The sequence below is a fragment of the Cebus imitator genome, unplaced genomic scaffold, assembly GCF_001604975.1.
Source record: "Cebus imitator isolate Cc_AM_T3 unplaced genomic scaffold, Cebus_imitator-1.0 Scaffold34, whole genome shotgun sequence".
Taxonomy (NCBI): domain Eukaryota; kingdom Metazoa; phylum Chordata; class Mammalia; order Primates; family Cebidae; genus Cebus; species Cebus imitator.
Window position 1 is genome coordinate 1,223,661 of NW_016107349.1, and position 10,070 is coordinate 1,233,730.

Sequence of the window (10,070 nt, forward strand, 5' to 3'; positions counted from 1 at the left end):
AAAAAAAAAAAAGAAAGAGAGTCCGTACCACATGCTGGTACCCTGATCTTGGACTTCCTAGCCTCCAGAACTGTGAGAAATAAATTTCTTTCTTTCTTTGAGACAGTGTTGCCCTCTTTGTTGCCCAGGCTGGAGTGCAGTGGCACAATCCTGGCTCACTGCAACCTCTGACTCCCAGGTTCAAGCGATTCTCCTGTCTCAGCCTCCTGACTAGCTGGGATTACAGATGCCCGCCACCACACCCAGCTAATTTTTGTATTTTTAGTAGAGACAGGTTTTTACCATGTTGGCCAAGCTGGTTTCGAACTCCTGACCTCAGGTGATCCACCCTCCTGGGCCCCAAAGTACTGGGATTACAGGCGTGAGCCACAGCGCCTGGCCTTTTTTCTTTATTAGTTACCCAGCCTGTGGTATTCTGCCATAGCAACACAAATGGACTAAGGCAGAAATTGGACCAAAAGTGGGGTGTTACTAAAACAAATACCTAAAAATGTGGAGGTTGCTTTGGAACTGGGTAATGAGTAGAAGCTGGAACCGTTTTGAAGTGAATGCTGGAAAAAGACTGCTTCCTTGAATGGAGCATGAAGGACAATTGCGGTGAGGGCTGAGAGGAAGAGAAGAACTTCAGGGGAAGCCTCATTGTTCTTAGAGATTACCTAAGTGGTTGCCACAGTGAAGACTATTCTAATGAGATCTCAGATGGAAAGAAGAAACAAGGTAATTAAAAATTAGAGGAACTGGGTGCGGTGGCTCATGCCTGTAATCCCAGCATTTTGGGAGGCTGAGGTGGGCAGACCACTTGAGGTCAGGAGTTCAAGACCAGCCTGGCCAACTTGGTGAAACCCCCGTCTCTACTAAAAATACAAAAATTCGCCGGGTGTGGTGGCGTGCACCTGTAGTCCCAGTTACTCAGGAGGCTGAGGCAGGAGAATTGCTTGAATCTGGGAGCTGGAGGTTACAGTGAGCCGAGATCACGCCATTGCACTCCAGCCTGGGCAACAGAGTGAGACGCCATCTCAAAATAAAATAGAATACTTAAAAAAAAATTGAAGGGAAGGCCATCCTTATTATACAGTTACTAAGAACTTTGCAGAATTGTGTTTGTGTCCTAGGACTTAATGTATGAAAAGCAGAACTTGAGAGCTATGAACTTGGGTACATGGCAGAAGAAATCTCCAGGTGGCAACATGTGTAGCATGCTGCATGGTTTCTCTTACCTGCTTATGATAAAGTGTGAGATGAGAAAAACAATTTAAGGACAGCATTTATAATTAAAAGGGTAGCAGAATGGAAAGATTTGTAAAATTCCCAGCCTGGTCAGAAATAGTAAAAAAGAAAGAAAACTAAGGCTCTGGCCAAACAACCATCTAATTGGGGGATTAGCATGGCTAGAAGGAAGCCAGGTGCTATTTATCCAGACAGTGGGAGAATGACTTTGAAGGCATTCCAAGTTATCTTCAGGGCTGCCATACCCATCACAGGCTCAGAGCCATAGGGCCTTGAGGGCAGAATAGTTTCAAGGGAGGGATCCAGGATGCCCAGGGGACCATGGAGCTTGCTGTTCAGGGCCACCTCAGATCTTTGTTCCCCACTCTCACACAGCAGTCCTTGGCCACCCTAGCTGTGGCTCAAGTGGACTCAGGTGTGGCTGAGTTGCCCTACCACAAGTGGGCTGCCACTCAAGAGGACACAAGCAGTGAGCCTTGGTGGCATCAACATAGTGCTAACTCTGCAGGTGCACAGAGTGCGCAAGCTATAGAAGCATAGCTACCTCCACCTACATTCCAAACGATGCCTCAAACAGCCTCAGGGTCCAGGCAGTGACTTGCTGCAGGGGAACAGCCACAAATGAGAGCATCCACTAAGGCAGTGCTTAATGGAGCCATGGGAGTGGGGCTGCCCCCAAGACCTCAGACCTGTAAAGTCACCAGTCCCCACTCTACTGTGTCCAGATGGCAGGACATGGAGTTAAAGAAGATTATTCTTTTTAAATTTCTTTTTTTTTGAGCTGGAATCTCACTTCCAGATTGGAGTACAGTGGCACGATCTCGACTCACTGCAACTGTTGCCTCCCGGGTTCAAGCAATTCTCCTTTCCGGGATAGTCTCCATCTCTTGACCTCATGATCCACCTGCCTCAGCCTCCCAAAGTGCTGGGATTACAGGTGTGAGCCACTGCACCTGGTCTTCTCTTTTAATTTTTTAAAAATATTTTTAAAATATAAATTTATTTTTTACTTAAAAATTTATTTAATTAAAAATTAAAAAAAATTTTTTTTAAATAGATCTCAAACTCCTGACCTGAAATGAATGCATGTTGTATGTGAGAAGACATAAGTTTTGGGGAGGGTGTGGAACAGAATGGTGTGGTTTGGATGTATCGTCTTCAAAATTCAGATGTTGGCAATGCGCTGACATTAAGAGATGGGACCTTTAAGAGGTGATTACACAGGAGGGCTCCTTCCTAATAAGGGATGAATACATAATGGGAGTGAACGGGATTAAGGCCCTTATAAAGGAGACTTCATGCAGCCCTTGGCTACCTTGCTGTCTTGCCTTTCTGCCTTCTGCCATGAGATGATACAGCCAGAGGGCCCTCACCTGATGGTGGCACCTCGATCTCAGACTTTCCAGTCTTCAGAACTGTGACAAATAAATTTCTTTTCTTTATAAATTATTTAGTCTGTGGTGTTCTTTTTTAAATTGATATATCATAGTTGTACATATTTGGAGGGTACATATGATATTTTGATAGACGTATATAATTTTTTTTTGCGATGGAGTCTTACTCTGTCACCCAAGATGGAGTGCAGTGGTGCTATCTTGGCTCACCGCAGCTTCCGCCTCCCTGGCACAGGCAATTCTCCTGCCTCAGCCTCCACAGCCACCCGCCACCACACTTGGCAAATTCTTATATTTTCAGTAGAGATGAGGTTTCACCAAGTTGGCCAGGCTGGTCTCAAACTCCTGACCTCAAGTAATCCACCTGCCTCCACCTCCCAAAGTGCTGGGATTATAGGTGTGAGCCACTGCACCTAGCCAAGTATACATATGAATAATCAATTCAGGGTAATTGGGATATTCTTCACCTCAAACATTTATCTTTTCTTTGTTTTTGGAAGTCTGTGATATTCTTTTATAGCAGCACAAATGGACTAAGACAGAAGCTCTTCACAGATCTTAAAAAGAGGAGTTAAAAATAAAAATTTGGCGCTAGCCTCTATAGAATACAGTATGTCAGTTCCTCAAAAAAAATTTTAAAAATTATCATATGATCCAGCAATCCCAATTCTTGGTATATGTACAAAAGAATTGGAAGGGCGCTCTTGAGGAGACACTTGTACATTCATATTTATAGCAGCATTATTCACAATAGTTAAAATGTGGAAGCAATCCAAGTGTCCATTGATGAATGACTGGACCAACAAAATGTGAAATATATATGTAATGGAATATTATTCAGCGTTAAAAAGGATGAAAATTCTGACACATGCTACAATATGGTTGAACCCTGAGGGCATTATGCTAAGTGAAATAACCCAGTCATGAAAAGAAATCCACTTATGTGAGGAACCTAGAGTCATCAAATTAATACAGACAAAGTAGAATGGTGGCTGCCAGGGGCTGGGGGAAGGGAAATGGGGAATTAGTGTTTAATGTGGGCAGAGATTCAGTTTGGGAAGATGAAAAAGTTCTGGACATGGTGATTGCACATCAATGTGAACATACTTTACAATACTGAATTCTGCACTTGAAAACTGTTAAGATGGTAAATTCTTTTGACACAGGGCTTGTCCTGTTGCCCAGGCTGGAGTGTAGTGACACAATCATAGCTTACCGTAACCTTGAATTTCTGGGCTCAAGTGATCCTCCTGCCTCAGCCTCCCACCACACCTGGCTAATTTTTTAATTTTTTGTAGAGATGGGGTCTCCCTATGTTGCTCAGGCTGGTCTTAAACTCCTGGTCTCAAGAGATCCTCCCACTCAGCCTCCCAAAGTGCTAGGATTACAGGTGTGAGCCACCGTGCCAAGCCAGGATCAGAGCTTACACCTGTGCCTAGGGCCATCACCAGTAGGGAAAATGGCACACCCACAAATAGTGTGGAAATAAAGACCACCCAAATGAAAAAAGCAGAGGCTATTTGTTCAGAGCTTGGTATAGCAAGGGAGCCAGCCACCATCAATTGCATTTGACTGAGACTCACAGGCAGGTAGAAAAGAGGGGAAGCTTCGCAGGGGAAAAGGGAAGGGTCAGGTGAGTCCTAGGGGAGGCTTCTGGCCTGGGGAAACGGGGGCAGCTCACTAGAAAGCGGGAGGCCCCTATGTGATTGCTTATGGGAGCATATTTGGTTTTCTTTGGTTGGTCCTAAGTTGGAAGCAGAGACAAAATTAGGTAAGTGCCAGTTATTAATCAAGTCCTAGCCACTTGGGGCTGCTACAGAAGTAATTGTTTAGCTTCCTGGATCGTCACTAGAAGTAACACCTGGCTTCCTGTAAGTCTGACTTGTAGCAGACTGGCATCCTGGGCTGGTTACTGTAAATAAAAGGCGTTGTGGCTAGGCACGGTGGCTCATGCCTGTAATCCCAGCACTTTGGGAGGTGGAGGCAGGTGGATCACTTGAGCCCAGGAGTTTGAGACCAGTCTGGCCAATATGGTGAAGCCCAGTCTCTACTAAAAAATACAAAAATTTGCCAGATGTGGTGGTGCACACCTGTCATCCCAGCTATTCAATAGGCTGCAGCAGGAGGATCGCTTGAACCCAGGAGGCAGATGTTGTAGTGAGCCAAGATTGTACCACTGCACTCCAGCCTGGGCAACAGAGCAAGCCTGTCTCAAAAAAAAAAAAAAAAAGTTTTTTTTCCTGGGTAGGTGGCTGCAGGTTGTTGTTCAGAGTTCTAGTTGCATAAATGAGCTGGTTGTCCATTTTGTATACAACTCCACAAAAGGTTACCCAGTAAATTAATAAATTGGTGATTTGCATTATACATTTGTCTGATAGGTTTGGGTTAGTATGAGTTACTCCCCCAAAGTCTGGCCAACTATGCAAATACTCTGGATAAAGTTCCAAAAATGACAAGGAGCAGCCTAGGATCTGGTAATGAGATCAAGGTGTCACAGAAGGGGCCTTTCTGGAATACACACTAATCTCTCTGAAAGCTATCACGTGATTTCTCTTTAGAATTTCAACATTCATAGCAAATTAGGGGGACTGTGCCTGTCAGATGACACAGTTCTTTGAATCTGATTAGACAGCAGAATATAAAAATAGTGACAGATTTCAAGTTGGATTATTTATTCAAATTAGAGTTCTGCTTCTTGTTGAGGTTAGTATTAGATTTCAGGATAAATTTAGTGCTAGAGTTGGCACTGGGCTTAAGGTTATTAAAATGAGCATTAGGGCTACAGCTGTTTTTAGTTGTAGAGTGGGGGTTAGGATTAGGATTAGAGTAAGGATTTACATAGGTGTTTTGTTAATCTGGGGTTTCTTTAATGATACAGTGAACATGAGGGTAAACTGGGTGCAGCAGCTCATGGCTGTAATCCCAGCACTTTGGGAGGCTGAGGCGGGCAGATCACCTGAGGTAGGCAGATCATCTGAGGTCATGAGTTGGAAACCAGGCTGGCCAACATGGTGAAAGCCCGTCTCTACTAAAAATACAAAAATCAGCTGGATGTCACTATGCACATCTGTAAGCCCAGCTACTCGGGAGGCTGAGGGAGGAGTATTGCTTGAACTCAGAAGGTAGAGTTTACAGTAAGCCGATATGGTGCCACTGCACTGCAGCCTGGGTGTGGGCAATACACTGAGACTTTGTCTCAAAAAAAAAAAAATGAAGGTAAAGATTAGTGCTGGGGTTTAGTATATTACTAACAGTTAAACTGAAGGTTAATGACAGCGTTGGAGTTAGGGTTAGAGTTGGTAATATGGTGAAGTTCATGACTATAGTAAGGTTAATATGGGGTTAGTTCAAATATTAGAGTTAGAATTAGTATTGGGTTAGAGCTAAATTTGGCTTTAGAGTTAAATTTGAATTAGCTTTGGAAATGATTCTATTTATGATTATGGTCAGGCTTACTATTTAGTTGGAATGAGGATTACATTTAGAGTTAGGGTTGGAGTTAAGGATAACGTTAGCCTTTAGGTTAATGGGTAGAGTTGAAGTAAAGTTGATTCTCAGATGTTGGAAGCAGATGCTCAGTGCCACAAAGAAAACTTAGCACTGAGACAAAGGATCTTTCAGCAACGCAATTTTTACTTCCTGGACTGTAGGAAGGATACTCTCACTAGCCATTTTGCCAGAGAGTACAATGAACAAAGGAAAACAGACATATTTATCCCTTATGCATTTGGGGTCCTCCTTACTGCTGTGTCTGATCTCCGTTGGCTGGAGCCAGACCTCACAATGTAAACTAAAACCCGATTGGCTAATAACTTAAAACTTTTCTAAACAGGTAAAAAGCAATGGAGAGCTGGGACATGCCTGTGAGCATGTCCAGCACAGATCTTTTTGTTAAAGTACAAGGACATAGAATATACTACATGCCTGTAAGTGTGGCATGTCTAACAGCTACATGGAATAGGGCTTAACAAAGTTATTAGCACACTTATGATTTATCTTTAACAAGAAAGGAAACTTTAAAGAGGAACTTTTCTACTTCCCACATCAGAGCTGGAGTTAGAGTTAGGGTTACAGTTAGTTTAGGGTTAGATTTAAGGTTAGGGTTAGTTTTAGGTTAGAGGTTCAGGTTAGGCTTAGTGTTAGGGTTTAGAATTAATGCTAATTTGGAGGTTGGGTGTGGTTGGAGTATTGTTAGTGACAGATTATGTTAAATTCAGAATAGAATTAGGGTGAGGACGTAGGTTATTGTCAGAATTAGGGTAACGTTTTTCAGTAGAGCTATTTGTTGTTAGGGTCAGGGGTTAGGCTTAGAGAGAGCGCTGAGATTGAGATTTGTATTCTGTTTTGGCAAGGATATGTTTTAGTTAATAGAGGTGGGAACTTTGGGGTTTGACTAGGGTTAGGTTTAAGGTAAAAGTTAGATTAGGCTTGAAGCAGGCTTAATGTTATGGTTAGATTTATGATTGGGGTAGAAATAGGGTTAGGATTAAAATCAATGACAGATTTAGCTTTTGGGTTGATGCTGGTTAGGGTCTTGTTAGGCTAGAATGACAGTGAAAGTTAGCGTTAGGATTAAGATTGTGTTTGGAGAGTCGATGAAGTTACGAGACAAAAGAATTCACTAACATAAGTGGGATATAAAATTAACATACAGTTCCGTACCATAAAGCAGAGTGGAAAACATTAAAAACAAAAGTTAAAAATAAATAAAATTAACACACAGGTATCAACAAGACACAAACCCAACCAGTCAGAGTATACAGTGGTAGCAAACACTCTATACATAACAGCACACACAAAAAACGTCAAATACTTAGGAATAAACCTAAAATGTGCAAAACCTGTCTGGGTGCAGTGGCTCACACCTGTAATCCCAGCACTTTAGGAGGCCGAGGCCGGCAGATCACTTGAGGTCAGGAGTTTGAGATCAGCCTGGCCAACAGAGTGAAACCCATCTCTCCTAAAAATAGAAAAATTGTCCTGGTGTGGTAGTGGGCACCTGTAACCCCAGCTACTCAGGAAGCTGAGGCAGGAGAACCACTTGAACCTGGGAAGTGGAGGTTGCAGTGAGCCAAGATCGCACCACTGCATTCCAGACTGGGTGACAGAGCAAGACTCCATCTCAACAAATAAGTAAATAAATAAATAAACAGTAAAATAAAATGTGCAAAACCTATATAAGCCTGTAAGACACAAAGCTAGGTGTGAATCAATGGAAAACATTTGTCCCTTGTTCTTGCACGGACAAGTCAACATCATTATGATGTCAGTTTTCTCTAAGCAAATTTACAAATTTAACCCAATTTCAATAAAAACACCAATTATGAATATAAACGTTATACTAAAGTTGATATGGAAAAATTAGCAGGAAATAGCCAGGAAACCACTGAAAAAGAGAAGGTACAAAAGCCAGCTAGCCACATCAAACATTAGAACATGCTACAAAGGCCTTTATAATGAAAAGCATGGTACTAGAATGGTAACCAGTGGAATAGAAAGAAAAAAGTAGAGAGCTGGCCGAGGTGGCTCATGTCTGTAATCCCAGCACTTTAGGAAGCCAAGGTGGGTGGATCACTTGAGGCCCGGAGTTCGAGACCAGCCTCGACAACATGGTGAAACTCCATGTCTACTAAAAATACAAAGACTATCCAGGTGTGGTGGCGCACACCTCTGTTCCCAGCTACTCGGGAGGCTGAGGCATGAGACTTGCTTGAACTCAGGAGGCGGAGGTTGTAGTGAGCGGAAATTGCACCACTGTACTCCAGCCTGGGTGACAAAGTGAGACTCTGTCTTAAAAAAAAAAAAAGAAAGAAAGAAAGAAAGCACAGAAAAAGAACCAAGTACACATGAAAATTTATTACTTGTTCATGATGGCATCTCAAACTGCTGGATCAAAAATGAACTTTTTCCTCCATCATCTTATGATGAACATTCTCAAACACACTGAGAAGTTGAAAAGACTTGTTCTTTATATTCTACTTGTTTTATCACATATTGATCCTTTCTGCTATCCAACTTGCTATTATTTTCTCGGAAATTCCAAATCAAGTTGCAGGAAACAGTACACTTCCCCTATTCAAATAGTTCTGTTTGCACATTATTATTATTATTTTTTTAGGGTGATTAAAATAAATATTTCATATTTGAAGATGAGACACTAAAATGAAAAACACATATAGGATAATTACTTTATAATTGTCCTTTTCATTCTAAGAATGTTATGTTTTTCAGACAGGCAGCTCTCTGGTAAAAATTCATGCACAAGAGGTGCTTACCTATACTTGACAAAGGTTTCAGAGACTGCTATGCCATTTGGCTGAGTCTAAATCCACTAATGTTAAATACCAACATTTTCCCAATACTACTTTTAAGTTACAGCTTATTTATTTTCCTCCTTAAGAATTCCATATGCTTGTTTTAAATATTTTAAATAGTCATAAATTAGAGTTTTCTAAGAGTACAGGTATTCTGGTTAATGATCAAAATGGTGTGCCCAGAGGAAATGTAAGCACTATTTATATGAAAGCAATCCTTATCAACACAAATTGAGCCATTTTAATAAAAAAGCTAGTCCAAAAAAGGGTCTCATTCTATAAAAATTAAATCATTTAAAAATCACAGTGAAAGGAACATGAGTAATTAACCAATTTTGTTTTCTACTATGTGCCTTAGTGATACCTCACTAAAATTTGGTATCTGACACAACAAATGACATTTGCAGAATGTAATATTGTAGTGACAGTACTGAGGTTGATTGTTACAGAGTATTAAATGGTTACATCTTAATTATTTATTGTTTGCACATTATTAACTGAAGTTTATTATTTGTGACTCTTATTTTTCTTTTGAGGTGCAATTTACATATAACATAATACATACATTTTAAGTGTACCATTTGATGACTTTTTTTTTTTTGAGACAGAGTCTCACATTGTCACCTAGGCTGGAGTGCAATGGCATGATCTCGGCTCACTGCAACCTCCACTTCCCAGGTTGAAGTGATTCTCCTGCCTCAGCCTCCTGAGTAGCTGGGATTACAGGTGCCCGCCACCACACGTGGCTCATTTTTTGTATTTCTAGTAGAGATGGGGTTTCACTATGTTGGCCCGGCTGGGTTTTCTTCCCTCTTTTTATTTGATGAGAAATATATATACTTTGGTAACCTAACCCATAGCAAGACTTAGAATATCACTCAGAACATTCCCAAGCCAGATGTTCCTGCCCCTTCACCAGGCAACTGCTGTTTTATTTTTTTTCCATCACAGATTTATTATTTTTGCCCATTCTAGATGCCACACATATAGAATCACAGTAAGTGCTCTTTTCTGAGGTTTCTTTCATTCAGCACATTTCTGAGGTTAATTCATGTTACATGTTATAAGTTGTTTATTCCTATTTCTTGCTGAGTGATAGTTTACTATAGGGATATAACACAGAGTGTTTATCTAT